This window comes from Suricata suricatta, chromosome 2, assembly GCF_006229205.1.
Source record: "Suricata suricatta isolate VVHF042 chromosome 2, meerkat_22Aug2017_6uvM2_HiC, whole genome shotgun sequence".
NCBI classification, from domain to species: Eukaryota; Metazoa; Chordata; class Mammalia; order Carnivora; family Herpestidae; genus Suricata; species Suricata suricatta.
The window spans coordinates 108,280,881-108,297,685 of NC_043701.1; the positions used below are offsets into that span (position 1 = coordinate 108,280,881).

The window sequence follows — 16,805 nt, forward strand, 5'->3', positions numbered from 1 at the left end:
GAGCCTGGAGCCTGCTTCAGATTCTGTGTCTCCCTCTCTGACCCTCCCCTGCTCATGCTGTCTCTCTCTGTCTCTCAAAAATAAATAAAAGACATTAAAAAAAATTTTTTTTAAAGCCATTAGAAACAGAGTTCCCTGGTAGGCCCTTCCCGAGCTGAGAGTCCTCTAATGGTAACGTAATACCTGCCCAGGAGACCGGAAACAGACTCTTTTTCAGTGCACACTTTGTCAATCGAGGCCTGATCAAAATGCATTTACTAAACAAGTAAGAGATGGAGGCTCGTGAGAGGGAACAGAACCCACAGTGGGTTTGCAAGCCTCCCTCTGAAATCACAGAAAAATACATCTTATAATGTATCCTACAGACGCCATCAGATAAGGGTGTGTGTGTGTGTGTGTGTGTGTGTGTGTGTGTGTATGTCTGGATTCTGTGCCTGTGTATGTGAGGTTGTGTAAGAGAATCCTGTGTGCATGTATTTATGTGATAACATATGTATGTGAATATTACACATGTTCATATACATACATACACAGGATTTTAATACACACACACACACACACACACACACACACACACACACGCACATATATATGCCAAAACCAGTCAAGGACCTATCTTTGTAGATAAAGTTTTATTGGAACACAGCCACACCTGTTCATGTACCTATTTTAGATATTACCTTTGACCATTTGGAGCTATAACTTGCAGAGTTGAATTGCTGCAATACAGACCATCTGGCCCACAAAGCTGAAAATATTACCATCTCGTCCCTGGTAGAGAGTCTGCTGAACACTCGGTTAAATTATGATTCCTCTATACGCGGCTCTTAAAATTATTGTGCAAATCTGTAATTGTGGCTGTAGAAAGTTGTCATGATGTATTACTAAGTAAGAAAATTGGTTGGAAAATGTTGACTTAATCCCCTTCTTTTAAAAGGAAAGTATACTCAACAAAGTGTGCATATGTGTACAGAAAAATCTATCTGTTTTCTCTAGAAAGTTATGAAGGAGGGAGATAATAGGTCATTTCTTAATTTCTTCTTTATACTTTTCTTTTTATATCTGAGTTACTGAATTAATGAGTACACTTTACCTTTTCATTTAAAAAATAATAGCAATGTTCTTTTCATGCCCCACTTCCGCCCCTCGTAGCCAATGAAGAGGGGGCCCGGACTGAGACAGGTAGAGGGTAGGGGCGACAGCAAAGGGCCTAGAGAGACAGCCCCAGAGAGAAGACCTCACTGACTCCCTCAGAGGGGCCTCCAGCCTAGGCGGCTGTCTTCTGCTTCTGGGCTCCTTCCCTCCCATAAACCCAGCACGTGGCTAAGGCCCAGGCTCTGGTGGTGAAGGCTCATCCCGCCAAGAAGCACCTCCATTGCATCCAGCCTGGCAGACAAAGTGTCCAGAGAGCCTTTCCTCTCCCGAGCCATCCCTGGCCACGACACGCAGGGCGCCACAGGACTTGGCCTGGCGCTGAGTGCTGGGTCTCTGAGGAGACAGAAGCATGGTGTCCAGACATGAATGGCTTATTTTTAGAAAAGTCCACCCTTGTGACCTGGCCGCACTCCGGGGTGAGAGATGGCATTCTCTCTGACTCAGCTCCCCAAACTGACCCCATTTCAGAAGGCTGGGTAGCTTCTCCACGCTGACGTGAGCCAAGGACAGCCCAGGCCTTCAGGAAAAGCAGCACTATGGCATCTCCAGATCCTTCTGGGCCCGTGTGAAAGCTGCTTCTGGAGAGGGCACAGCCACTCCCTCCACAGTCTGTGCTTTGGAAGAGAGGGCAGGCCTTCTGATCCCCATATTCACAAGCAACAATCGACCTCCCGCTGTGGTTGCTGAACCCAGCGGGCTCCATCAGATGACAGGTCCAAGGAGACTGGAGGGCTGCCTAGCCCTCCTCCTCCGACCCAGGCCAAGAGCCCCAGTCCTGCAGTGCTGGTCCTTTATGGGGGGTGGGGGGCTGTTTCTCAGGCATTTCTCAGCTTCTTCCATCCTCCCACATCCAATGCCTTCTCCCAAGGAAGACACTAGAACTCACGTTCCAGTGTAATTCACTGCATAGGTTTGACAGAAAGAAGTACCATCCATGTTAAGGACGGGGTGCCACCCACAGATGTCTTGCTAGAGAGGATCACAGACCTGGTGGGTTTGTAGGGGTGGGGTGGAGAAGGAGACAGGGGGAGATTATTGCCCTTCCAGAGGCTGGTGCTTCCAATATCCCAGAGGTGGCAGGACACAGCGATATCCCCCAGTTGGAGCTGCAGGTCTCAGTTGTCACAAACCAAAGAGGGCCTGCAGGTATTCAAGTCTTCAGGAAGAAGAGGGGCCTATTCCTCTGGGCTAGCACCTGGGCTCCTCCTCTGCTGTTGCCTCCCATACTCTGCCTCCTCCCCCCTGAGCCACGTGAGCAGCTCTGACTCTGCTGAACAAGTCAAGGCCTCTCTGGATGAGGTCAAGAGCTTGAGCTGCCCCTTATTTTGTTAGTAGGCATCACGCATCAGCCTTTATTCATGCCCTATAAAGCGGTAGCCTTTAAGGTTAGTCTTGTCCACACCTATAATTCTCCACCAGAGCAATCTGTCATAAATAAAGAACCTTCCAGCAGGCCAGGATCCTGAGTCATGGCTTCCCAATGTCCCCTCACCCACCCCAGAAGGGCCACCATTAACGGCACATTTGAGTCTCAGGCCACCCTGGGACATGGAAAAGTTGGCCAATGCCTACCTGTGCTCACGAGGCCAAGAGATTTCTCAGTAAACACTGTAGAACCCTCTGGATCTCAGCTTTGGTCAACTTTCTTGGCCTTTGTTCCTCTTTTTTTCAGAAAGTTTTACTATTTGAAACCTCAGGATTCTCCATCCCCTTCGCATGGCAAAGTGCTCTTCATGCTCTTTATCTCTAAATTAAGAGTCCCTAGACCCCTGGAGGCATCTCACTACAAAAGATGTGACCCCGCTAGAGAGTCCAGAGTCTCTCCTGGGCTGTTCAAATGGCCCAAGACAACCCTTCAAGGGACTTCCCTTTTCTGAGATTCAATTTCCTCATCTGTCCAATGGGCAAGTTGGAGTAAATATTTGCTACATTTCCATCCAGCTCTAACATACCAAAAGTCTATGATTATCTGGATTTTCACATTTCTAGACAATATCTGATCCCATTCAACTTTCATGTATGACCATTTCATGCTAAAACACTCAGAACTGCCCCTACCCCTCGAAGTGATCTTCTGTTCTCAATCATCATTGTCACTTGAACATCACCATACCTCAAGGACATAGATAGTACTGTGATACAATCACCCCCTTGGAAATGAGAAACAATTTGCCAAAGGCCACAGAGCTAACAGGCAGCACAGTCGGACCCGGCCTCCTGCCACCAAATCCAGGACTACACCCAGCAGCTCCACACCTCCCCCGTGTGTGTCTACAAGCTGTGAACAACACCAGCCAATGGTGTAACCTCAACCTGTTGTCGTCCATGAGCATTCAAGTGGACCTGCTGGACTGGAGAAGAAGGAAGAGAAAATCAAGAACACATGTTTCTTTCTCCATTCTAACTAACAGTGAGTCAGCCAGATTTCATTAATATCCCACCATCTGACAACCCCCAAATTAACTCAGTTGTCTGTTCTTTCCTTTCTTCTTAATCACAGGGATCTGATAGATGTGGGGCCCTGTTCTGAGGATACTTATGGGCTGTCCATTTGGGTCAGATACAGAGCTCACATTCACAAAGGAGTCTGAGATCACCTCACACCGCCCCAACCTCACCCAAAAAAGAGTGAAGAAAAGGTGTAAAAAGTGTTGGGTTTAAATTAGTCCATCAGTTCCATGTCATAGTGGGCCAGAATCAGGGAGACGGGAATGTCCTCTCCATGGTCCTCACAAGCCTTGTGTTTTCTGAAAGTAACAGGAGATGTGGAGGTCGAGGAGGGAAGGAAGTATCTGTGTCTTGTCAGAGTTAGAAATTGCCCAGAACATCAGCGTGCATCATCCATCCTTCATCCGCGGGTCCCTTGGTCTCTGCAGTGGCTCAAACTCACAAAGACACAGCCTTCTCAAAACATTTACATTTCTGCCAGGCAAAGATTCATGTGACTTCGATTCCAAAGTACACAGATTTTCATGGGAAAACTAAAAGAGGATCCCAATCATACTGTGACAAAGTAACCAGTCTGCCCAGATGTCACTGAAAGAATGAAAGAATCCTTGCTTGACCCACGTGGGTTTTCTTTCTGGAATCCTACATGTATCAGTGTCCTAACTTTACTGACAACTTCTGATTGGGGCTTAATTAAAAGAAAATAGAGAACAATGTCAACCTTCATGGAGCCCAGAGGAAGGTCACCAAGGGCTCAGAACAGACCCTCATGAAAGGGTGTTGCAAAGCCGCCCTGACTCACCGACCTCTGAAGATACTGAGAAAGACACTGTCACCCCAGTTCTGCTTCAGAAACATTCAATGACTGTCTAGTGCTGAAAACACACATGCCCTCCAATGCCCTGCTCCCAGTACGATTACTTATTTAATCCTTCATGTGCCAAAGGAACAATCCTCAGTGTCTCCCCATTCAGTACTTTGGCCCGAAACCTAAATTCATGAAAAGCCTATATATCTATTCACACTTCTATCCATTTTGTTAAATTTGGAAGTCAGAACAAGACATGTGCATTCAATACACATACATACACTAATAAATACAATACTTTTGTACTGTTAGTCCCAATGTTAAAATATTATTAGAACATTCTTTCTAGCCAGAGGGAAGAGCTGAGACATTCGATTTGGGTTTTGATTACTGTTCAACACGTATCCTCATGATGATTATCTCACCTGATCACTGGGTGAGGGATCCAGAAAGGTGGCAGGAACTGGGGCAAAGGGTGCGAGTGGGATGGAGGCAGGTTGAGTCAGTGAAGGGTCATGTGATAACATGTAAATTTGGGGGGGTACAAATTTGTTTAATCATGAATTAAGATATGTACCTGCACTTCTCAAGACCTACCAAGAACTGGCATTCCATCTGCTCATAGGAACTATGAATATCTCAGGGGTCCCTGGGAGGAAGAGAGGGTTATTTCTAAATAGAGCCAAGAGGGCCTAATACACAGGCTCAAGCTACAGTCAATGGAATTATCACCCAGAGGTGTGAAGATTTCCCAATGGGGCATTTTGTTGGATATTCTCAATGATGGAATAAACATTTATTCTCTAATGATGGATATGATTTTTAGAGACAACCAAAGGAGGAGAATAGGATATGGAGTTTATGAACAGGGTTCTTTCTGAGTAGTGGTTGGCTTCCGTGGAATAAAGCTGTCCCCTGGGACATCTTTGTTCCATCTGTGGAAGGCAATGTCACCTCCTCTTGCGCTTCACTGGTGAAAACCAGTGCATCGCCCCACTTGTTGGAGGGTCTAGCACTAGCCATGTACCACAAAAGAAGAGGAGAATAGATTTTTCACATGCACAACCACTCCTGACCTGGCCACAACCCATCCTCCAAATGAAACCTGCAGGCAGAGGAAGTGCAAGAGGGAAAGCTGGGAAACCTCTAAAGCTGTGTTCATATTCACAACTGATCAGGTTGTGGTCTTCAGGACTCCAGATGTCTCAAATGTGCACACTTGGATTTATGTATTGGTTCAAACACCAACCCTCACATTGTCTTTGCCCCCTCTGTTGAGTCTTCCCAAAAACCTCTCCTTCAGGGGTCCTGGACCACAGCCCCAACCCCATTCAGACAGTCCTACAGTCCTGCCATGGTAACTCCTATAGTGCAACCTTCACTGTGCCTCTGTGATCCAAATCATGCAAAGAACCAGGTGATTACTTTACATTACCTCTCATGAACTCAGCTGGGGCTAAACCAACCTACCTGACTCTTCCTTGTATGTGTACTTTCAGTTCTGTTTTTGGTGCCACCTTGGTATAACTTTTATATTTCACGCTTCATCTTACCACTCATCAATTTGCTCTCCTATATTATGTCTACAAAATCTCTCCAAGTATGCACCAAAGAAAGTATCCCATGGGTGGGTCTGGGGGATGGAAGTAGGTGGCTGTCTGGGAGGGAGACTTGTGAACATGGTTGATTCTGAACTCCATGAGCGAAGACCTAATCAAAAAGTACTTTTACACAGTGAACTTTTAGGGCAAAGAAAATACTCTCTATGAATGTGTCATTACACATCTGTCCAAGCCCATGGAATATGCAGCACCAAGAGTGAACCGTAATATAAACTATGGGCTTTGGGGAATCACAGCGTGTCCACATAGGTTCATCAGTTATAATGAACATACCCCTCTGGCGGGATGTTGTTGATAATAGGGGAGGCTTCACATATTGGGGGGACAGGAGGCGTACATAGGGAATCCCTGTACCTTCTTCACAGTTTTGCTGTGAACTTTAAACTGGTCTAAAAAAGTAAATCTCTATTTAAAAACTGGGGGAAATATACTTTGAAACAATAAATAAGAAGAAGGGCGTCCCTATTGGTGAAAACAAGAGTGAGGGAAGAGGAGCCGTTTGTCATCAGAAGTAGAACCACAAGGAAGGAGACAGATGCTTAAAGAACATTTTTAGAGGGGCTCAGTCAGCTGAGTGTCCAACTCTTGATTTTTGGCTCAGGTCATGATCTCACAGTTCGTGGGTTTGAGCCCCACATCAGGCTCTGTGCTGACAGTGCGGAGCCTGCTTGAGATTCTCTCTCTCTTTCTCTCTCTGCCTCTCTCTCTCTCTCAAAAACAAATACATAAACATTTTTAAATAACATTTTTAGAAGCAATCTGTGGTACAATATGAATATAACCACCTCCGTCCAACCTCTACCAAGAAATATTCAGTAAAAGTCTACAAAACCCATCCAGACGTTAGGAGTCAGGAATGTGGGAAAACAGGAGCCCTTGTCACTTTTGGTGGGAATGTAAAATGGTGGTACAGCTGCTGTGGAAAACAGTAAGACAGTTCCTCAAAAAACTCTAACATGGAATTACCACATGACCCAGCAATTCCACTGGTATATGCCAGAAAGAATTGGAAGCAGCCTAAAAACATGCACATGTTCAGAGCACATTCTTTACAATAGCAAAATGCAGAAGCAATTCAAGTGTCCATCGATGGATGAATGGATAAACAAAATATGGTGCATACATCCAATGGAATATTGTTCAGTCTTAAAAAGGAAGGAAATTCTGACTCAGACTTCAACATGGCTGAATCTTGAGGACATTATGCTAAGTGAAATGAGCTAGTCAAAACAAGACCAATAGTATATGATTCCACTTACATGAGGTACCTAGGATAGTCAAACCCACAGAGACAGAAAGCAGAATGATGGTTGCCAGGGGCTGGAGCAGGGGTCGGGGGAGAGTGGAGTGTAATTGTTGAGTGGGGCCAGAGTTTCAGTTTTGCAAGATGAAAAGGGTTCTGGAGACGGGTGGTGGTGATGACAGTACAACACGGTGAATGAACTTAACCCTACCAAGATGTACATTAGGAAATGGTTTTGGTGAGTTTTACGTTATGTGTATTTAATCACTATTCCAAATTTCTAAAAGTTTCTTTACAAATACTTTGTAAGTCAGGGTTGTGTGCGTGTTTGTGTGTTGGATTGCATGAGGGATGGGGGAGACAAGGGTGGGTGACAACATGCCACGCCGAGATTCAAAGCAAAGGCAAGATGAACTAGTAACATGTGTGTGACATCTACAGGGCAAAGCCTTGTCCCATGATGAGCAACACACTCTCAGGTGGTTCATTTGGCTCCAGAAGTATCCTGATCCTCCTCCAAGAGTGGTGCCAGCTCCGGGCCCCCAGCATGGTATCACATGCTTCCTGGTAGACACAAGGGACTGCGTGCCTTGGACATACAGTGTGACTTCTGGCATCTTCCTTGTCCTGTTGGGGTTCAGCGTGCCTCACTTCCCTTCCCAAATCTTCTCGGCCATTTGGCCAGCAAACATTCACTGTTACGTACCACGGGCCAAGCTCTGTGTGAGGCAGTGAGGACCAAGGGGCACGCTTGCCAGGGTCACTGCCTGTAGGAGGCTGCCACCCCATCAGGGAAGACAGACAAGCAGACAAGCACCTGCAGTCAAGTGTGAGGTACATGACAATGAACTGGCACTAAGAGCCATGAGATCATGCCTCTTGGATGGCCAATGTCACCAGCGCTCATGTAGAGCATCCCCAGAGGCTGCAACAGTTACACCACAGCTGACACCTCCAATCCAGCAGACATGAGCAGTTTTCTCTATAAAACTTGAGGACAAATGGGGGATGAGAAAGCAGGGATGGAGTTATTTAAACAGAGAGCAGCACTGTAAAGGTCTAGAAGCAAGAGAAAGCATGGTGTGTTTGAGGAACAAAAAGAGTAACCAAACCAAAGAGTGATGTGATCCCATTCACATTTTTAAAGGCATTTTTTAAAGTTTTTATTTACTTATTTTGAGAGAGACAGAGACAACGTGAGCAGGGGAGAGGGAGACAGAGAGGGAAAGAGAATCCCAAGCAGGTTCCGAACTCTCAGCACAGAACCTAATGCAGGGTTCAAACTCACCAACCCTGAGATCATGACCCGAGCCGAAATCAAGAGCTAGACACTTGACTCAGCCACCCAGACGCCCCCCATTTGCATTTTGGAAAGAACACTGGACCTGCATTGAGTGGAAGGATAATGATATCGAATGTCTGGAGACCAGTGTATTAGTGTCTTGTGGCTGCTCTAACAGGTTACTACAGATTTGGCAGCTTAAAATAAAAGCAATGTGTTTACCCTTTTGCAGCTCTCAGGACAAAAGTTCAGAATCAGTTTCACTGGGCTGACCTGCAACATGTCAGGAAGACCACACTCTCTCTGCTCCCTGAATCTTCCAGCCGGAATTCGCTGGCTTAGAGCCTCTCTGCACATCCAGCTCTGCTTCCATTTTCACATGGCCTTTCCTGTGTGTCGGAACCGCCTTCACCTTTTCCTTACCAGGACGCCTGAGATGGCATCTGGGACCCCGCTGGACAATCCAGGAAAATCTCCTCATCTTAAAAGTCTGAACTTAAACTCTCACACGTGGTTGGTGGGAATGAAAACCGGTACAGTCACTATGGAAAACAGTATGGAAGTTCCTCAAAAGATCGAAGAGAATTATCATAGGATCCAGTGATTCTACTTCTGGGGACATAGCCCCAAGGAACTGAAGGTAGGGACTTGAACAGATACTCATGCTCATGACTCCCAATAGCCAAGAGGTGGAGGCAACTCAAGCGTCCATCAACAGATAAATGGATTAATAAAATTCAGTACGCCCATACGATGGACTATTAGTCTTAAAAAGGATGAAAATTCTGGGGTGTCTGAGTGGCTCAGTTGGTTAATCGTCTGACTCTTGATCTCAGCTCAGGTTGGAATCTCATGGTTAGTGAGATCAAGCCCCACGTCAGGCTCTGCACCAACAGCACAGAGTCTGCTTGGGATTCTCTCTCTCTCTCTCTCTCTCTCTCTCTCTCTCTCCCTGCCCCTCCCCACCCATCCTCTTTCTCTCTCTCTCCCCCTCCCTTTCACACAATAAATAAACAAACTTACAAAAAAAAAAAAAAAAAGGAAGGGCATTCTGAGACACCACAACATGGCCGAGCCCTCAGGGCACCATGCTCAGTGAAATAAACCAGTCACAGAAAGACAAATACTGTTGGATTCACTTATTTGAGGTCCGAGAAGAGTCAAATTCATAGAAACAGAAAGTAGAAGGGTGGCTGCCAAGGACTAGAGTGGGGATTGGGGGGGAAAGGCAGAGCTTAATGAGTGCAGAGTTTCAGTTCTGCAAGATAAAAAGAGCTCTGGAGATGGAAGGCAGCGATAGTCACACAGCAGCGTGAATGCGCTTCATGCCACTTTACACTTAAAAATGATTAAGATGGTAACTTTCATGTTGTGTGTTTTACCACAATTTAAGTTTTTAAAAAATATTGTAATCACATCTGCAAAAACTTTCCCATATAAGGGGCCCTCTGAGATGCCAGGAATCGGGGTCTGATATTTTGGGGCCGCCATTCAGATCACTCCATCCAGTTAGGAAACTAGTGCGGAGCAGACACAATGGAGGCTGGGGCGCGACCACAGGCAGAGCGGCTGGATGCTGGGGCTGCTGGGAGGCACAGCCGGCGCCGCTGGGAGCAGGGGTCAGGGGAGAATAAGCCTGCCCCCTGCCCCCCGTTTCTGGCTCTGCCGCTCTCTCTTGCTTATCCTCCCTGGATCTATTAACTGCTTTGCAAAAGTGAAGGAAATAAAGTGAGGAAGTCCCATGGCACTGACAACGTCCCCAGCACTGTTCTTCATGCTTCACAAAGAGTAACAAATTCATCCCCAGAAAAATCTCAGACATTTTGCGGATGAGAAAACCAAAGCACAGAGAGGTGAAGTCATTTGTCCAAGGTCACACAACCATGACTGGATTTGAACCCAAGCTCCAGATTTCTCCCTCTTCGCAAATACCCTATGTTGCCTCTCTTTCCCCAACAAAGCCCTCTCCCCAAACCAACTCCAAAGCTAACGGCAAAGACCCCCAATTATTAAATGAGCTGAAATAAGTTTCTTACTGAAAATGGGCAGGCGACAGGTAGCGGGCCAGATGATGTGCCTGTTAAACCCTGAGAGGCAGAGCCCAGGGATCAAGACCCTCTTCTTCCCTGTGGCCATTTGCCTGGAGATATAGTTGACTGATGAGGAGAGGTGCATGAGGACCAGGAAGTGGGATCACTTATAAGATCTCTTCCAAAACCACCAGTTTCATGGCAACTGCCCAATTACCTTCCAGGGTAAGGGGGAAACAGCGGGAATGGAGGCCCTGTGGGCCGGTGCTGCGGAAGCATTCTGGGAAGGCCACTGGTACAGAAGCAAATGGAAGCAGCTAGAATTGGGTTCAACCATGGAAGAGGAAGTAAGCCGGTAGGAGTGAGCTCAGGGAAGGCATGGGAAGCGAGCCACAGAGGGTCAGGAAGAGTCCGGGGAGACAGGAAGGAGTGGTGTTGCAGCAAAGAGGTGAGGACTGTGGTGGTGCCGCAGCGAGGTCCTGGGTGCCTGTGCCAGCTGAGCTGGGAGCAGTGAGAGGGTGAGGAGTCAGGGCGGGCCAGGCCCCGGCTGCGGACGACAATGCCCACCGCCATGACACCAAGGCCATTCACCTTCCCTGTCTGAGCTTCGATCTCAGACCTCACACCCTGTGTCCATTGAGAGAGCTGGGACCCCAGAAGCCCTTGGAGAGAAGACCTATCAGAGGAGGAAGCAACTGGTGGTCAGGTCACACTTGCCCCTGGGCTTGGGGTGGGGGAAAGTCTTCATGAAATGAAACTGTTAGAATAATGACAGCAGAAATTTGCAAAGAAAGCTACAAATGGCTGCAATTAAGCAGTGGTTTCCCAAGAGCAGCTGAGACCTTCGGTGCCAGATCTTAGACAATGTGTCAGGTCAGCCTCAACTGTACCTTGTCACTGGCTTTCCCACTAGAGTTTGCAGCACTGCTGAAGAACACAAAATGCAAAGAAATCACCAGAGCGAGGGCTTTTGACCCTGCAAAATACCCACGAAACGGTTTTTGTATGGTTGGGTTTTTTTTTTTTACCCCCTTCCAGGGGCGTAGGGGATGCCCAAGTTTTGGTCCCCATACCGGAAAGGCCGTGGGTGCCTCAAATAGAGCTGGGAGTTTTAGCGCAGTCCCCACGGGGTCCCCAGGGGGTCCCACTTCACCCTCGGTGCCACTGCACCCACCCCCATCTCCTCCTTCGGCCCCTCTGTCTCACAGCCCACCTGCCTTCCCCTCACTCCATTCACAGAGAGGGTTTGCCTTACAGGGACTTCCCATCTGTCTCACCGAAAGTCAAGGCTCTCAACTTTACTGCGCCAGAAACCTCCCGACGGGGGTAATCGAGGCCCCGCCCACGGGGGTGTGGGCGGAGCCTAGGGATCCGCATGGACAAGCATCCAAGGTGCTCCAGAAGATTCTGGGTTTGTGTGTGGACCGGAATATCCTGCAGGCCAGACAGCCTGGTCTCTCACTCGGACCTCGTGCACTGGGCATGCACACTCCCACGCACACCCCTGTGCACACTCACGCCACCTACGCGCACACGCGCGGGGTTGGAGGCTGCAGGACGCATCAGGGTGCTGGGTCCCCTTTGCTCAATCATCCCTGGCAGCAGCAGGAGCCTGTGAAGGCACCGCATCATGATTGGGCTCAAGTGCCTCGGAACAACCTCGCTTGCTGACAGCTTCCCATCCAGAAACCACACAGTACAGTAAAAAACAGAAAAAAGAAAGCCGTTAGACCCCAGTGAATGTTATTTTTAATGAAAGTGGTATATTTTGACTCACAGTGTTGAAACCAGATTATAAATGAGTCATCAGTGAATCAACCACAAAGAGCCCTTGTGAAGGTGATTTACAGGAGGGCTCTGACGTCTCCTGCCCCTTCACACGCTTCGCAGAGATGCTGTCAGCCTTGGAGTTGGTCTGGGGCATCTGCTGCCGCGTCAGCGCAAAAGGATGCTGTGCTGTCACCAATGGGATTCCCCAGGCAGCGGCACTGCGGTCCCACCCACAGAAGGAAGGCCACCATCGCTGAATGAAGCTTGTGGCTACATCACAGCCGCTGGCTTCCAGGTAGTGACTACCAGACACTGGAGAGAGTTCCAGGCCATCTGTTCCTCCCATGCCCACAGACTCCTCCCTAATACCCACACCTTCACACCTGGTCTTCCAGAGGAAGCCCAGCACCAGGGAGGCCAGAAAAGCGGGACTTACAGGTGGACAGACCTGGGCTTGAGTCCCGGGTCTACGGGGGGGTCAGGGGGCAGCCTCACTGTCCTCCTCTCCGAAATGTGGACGTTGTCACCTGCCCTGCATCCCTCACAGGAATGCTGCAGGGTTCACGCACATGAGCGTGTTTTGAATTCTATCACGGGCTGTCCCGAGGGACGTGGTCAGCAGAAGACGAAAAACCTGCTGTCTGAGTGTGCTCTCGCCGATCAGCAACCCTTACCTGGGGCAGACATAGTCACTGAGGCCACAGGGGACTGGCAGGGCAGGGTGTGGCTAGACACCTCTCACCTCCTACCTAGTTAGGAGGCACTACTGCTCCTCTTTCCTCTTAGAAATACAGGATATGGAGGCCAGAGGGTAAATCCACACACAAGTATCTCCGCAGCCAGAAGGGAGACGGCCTAGGCTTTCCAGAAGACTACCTGATGGCACATTCTGAAGATTCAGGCCATTTGGGAGGATGGCATCAGGGGGGGCACAGCAGGGCTCCTGTGTCCTGGGTGCCTGCTCAGAGCTGCCTCCGATGGGGCAGAAGTCTGCAGCAAAGAAATCAAATCCCATGGCAACACCTGGGACAGGAAGGTCACTCTGGCCAGTTACCAGTTGGGCAGCCCAAAACAGCCTGGTCAACTGTGAACACTGTGTCTACACAGCAGAGTCTACCATGAGCAAAATGGTGACTCACACACAGTTAACTACTCACAAAATGTTAACTATGAAGTGTGGGACCAAAAAAAAAATCCCCAAATAAGGTAAGGAACTCATTAAATCAGCAAAAGAGAAAGAAGGCAGAAGAAGAAAAAAATGCTTCACAGAGCTTAGGGAATCCCTTTTCTGTACCCCATAGATGCATGACCAGTATTAATATTAAAGAAGAAGAGGAAGGAAAAACAGACTTTCAGAGTCACACAACTCTGGACTTGAATGCCAGCCTTCCCTGTACTTGTTCTGGGACCTAGGAGAGGCTACCTATTGTCCTGGGGCCTCCATGTCCTCAGGGGGCCTTCCTCCCAGGATTGCTGTGGGGCTCAAGCAGACTCGCCTGTGTGTTGTATCATCTGCACAATGTGCCGGGAACATAACTAACACTCCAGAAAAGTTGGCTCCTTTCTGTGGGAGACTGCAAAGTATGGCCACAAATCTTGGTAAGCATGCCCATTGGCAATGACTTAGCTCCTACTCCTATCAAGAGTTAGAGGCTGTTTCCTTTCTCCCTGAATCTAGGCTAAGCTGTGACTTGGCTTTAATCAATCGAATTTAGCAGATGTAACAGTGTGTGACTTCCATGGCTAGCCCTTGCAGATTCCACTTTTGCCCTCTTGAAATGCACCCTTGGCGCACCATGTTGGGAAACTGGTCAGAGACCATATGGAGGAGAAGTGAGGCCCCCCAACTGGACCACCAGCACCAGCTGCCCTGTGGGAGACAGGCCACACTGAGATAAATGTCCAGCCCAGCTGAGCCTCCAGCTGGATGAAAAAGTCACATGAGTGAGCCCTGGGAAGATAGGCAGAGAGACTGCCTAGCCAGCCCATCACATTGTGAAAAATAATAAATCCTTGTGTTGAATCACCAAGCGTGAGGCTGATCTATCATGTGGCAAATTCTCACTGAACTACCTTGCCTATCCCCACCCCATCCTTTGCCTTAAGGACTCTTGAATTTCCCCTATACACGTGGCAGATTATTCAATGAAAAACTAACTGAGAATTTATGCAGACCAAGAGCTGTGATCGGCCTGTCATAAAATCATTCATGCCCACATGTTCCAATGGTTCATCAAACAATTAAGAAGCATCTACAACCCTTCAGTGAAAATTAGCAAGTCTACCTTTTCTTCCTTTAAAGTAGACCACAAATTCAACTATTTGCCCCTCTTTCTCCACATTCTCTTGCCTGAATAGTGGCAATAGTCTTTCTCATTGACCTCTCCCTCTGAATTCTTTCACTCTACACAGTGTTGTTCTGCACAGAGGGAATTTTGAAATGTATTCATTCATTCAGCAAAAATTTGGTCTTGACCAGAAATATCCACCTCCATGAAATTAATGGTCTAGCTACCATTTTAAAAATTGATAAGTAAATTAATAAATAAAATATGTGGTAATAAATGCTAATTAAAAAATGACTTAGGAGAAGTGCTTGGGTGGCTCAGTTGGTTAAGCATCCAACTCTAGATTTCAGTTCAGGCCATGGTCTCACAGTTTCATGAGTTTGAGCCCCACGTCAGGCACTGCACTGACAGTGTAGAGCCTGCTTGGAATTCTCTCTCTCCCTCTCTCTCTGCTCCTCCCCCTCAACCAAAATAAATAAATATTTTTTTTAATGAAGCAGGAAAGGCCTGAGTGGGGGAATAGGTAATGTTGGGAGGGTTTGCAATTTTAGATAGGGTGGCCAGCATAGGAGACAGTGACATTTGAGTAAACACCAATGGGAAGAGCAAGCATAAAACCCTGAGGCAGAACCCATTCATAGCACACTTCAGAAACAATAAAGAGGACAGTGTGCCTACACTGTAATAAGCAAGGTGGAGAGTAGCATGAAATGAGTTCAGAGAGGCAACAGGGAAGAGAGGTGGAGAAACTCAGATTACATAGCACCTTATTATAAGTCAATGTAAGGATTTAGGCTTTTGCTCTAGTGACATGGAGAACCACTAAAGCATTTCTTATCAAAGTTGTGATGTGATTCAATATACATTGTAATAACACCATTCTGGATAATGCATTGAATACAATATCATAATTTTTGAAACCTCCCAAATCCCATCATGAAAAATAGTACCAGGAATACACACAGCAAAACCAAAATTCATGGATCATATGTAGCACAAAACTAACTGGCAAAGTATCTGCACGGTCCCTAGAATATAAGTGGGTGAGGACAAACCACCAACAGATACAAGACCTGAATGATATTAATATATCTGTACAAGAGGCAGCAGAGGATCAGGGATCAGACAAACCTGAAAATCCCAGAATACCCAACAGGTACTCAATGGAAAGCTGGCAGAGACAATTTGAGAATAGCAGCTGAAACTGGAAGGGTTTTACCCCCTGAAGTCATGGGCAAGTTCAAGGACTTTGCAGTAAAGGTCTGGAAGGGGTGGAGCTGTCTGAGCCAAAAAACAGATGAAAGGGGCACCTGAAAAGAATAAGGGGAACAGAGCCTAGAGACCTCAGAAAGTCAGCCACCACATTCTTGAATGCTACATGAGAACAACAGAATGGGAAATTCTAGAGCAATGAAGCTAGAGAAGCCAAGTGGAACTACATCTTTTACAAATTCAGAAAAACTAATTTCACATAAAAAATTTCAGCACATAAAAAAGTAACATACAAAGTCATTCGGGAAAAAAATAATAAAGTTGTAGAATTACATCCCTACAGACCATAAAACATGCCAGGAAGACATGCCCACGAAACAAATGAAATCTACAACTTATTTCCCCCCAAACAGCTAAAAGAAGAACAACATAAACCCGAGCTAGAAAAACTCAGCAATAAAATGGTAGAATTTGAGAAAGTGTTAGAAAGGATTTCTCCTATCAGAAATTATACTAAATTAAAAAGAAGACAAAAGTTGTGATATTGTATATAATAAGAAATATATATATTTGATCTTCATCCCTGGTCTCTGGCACAGAGCTCCTAAAATCTTTGTAATTTCCTGAGTGACAGGGTGAGAGGAGCATCTTTTATTGTTCATCATAAGCTTCTTCCAACCATACCTGTGTCTGTAACAAGGAGATGACTCTTGTTGGGCCTCTGAACAACTTCAGGATGAGGACTGGTTGCCAGAGAAACCAGCCAAATGCCAACCATGTGATTAGAGGGTTGGAACTTTCAGCCCCATTCCCTGACTTCTGGGAAGAGAAGAGGGACTAGGGCTTTAATCACCAATGGCTGGTGATTTAATTAAATCTAGCCTACCTAATGGAATCACCATAAAAACCTAAATGAAGGAGTCCAAAGAGTTTCCACATTGGTGAAC

At 46.9% G+C, this 16,805-nt stretch overlaps 1 long non-coding RNA gene across 1 annotated transcript in view; it reads right to left on the reverse strand.

Annotated features, from left to right (window-relative positions):
• LOC115285042 overlaps positions 1 to 2,742 on the reverse strand; it is a 51,201-nt gene extending 48,459 nt beyond the window's left edge. Inside the window, exon 1 of the long non-coding RNA XR_003905409.1 lies at positions 2,728 to 2,742. This is a non-coding gene — a long non-coding RNA (uncharacterized LOC115285042). The remainder of the gene's footprint in view (positions 1 to 2,727) is intronic.
• Between the last annotated feature and the right edge of the window lie 14,063 nt (positions 2,743 to 16,805).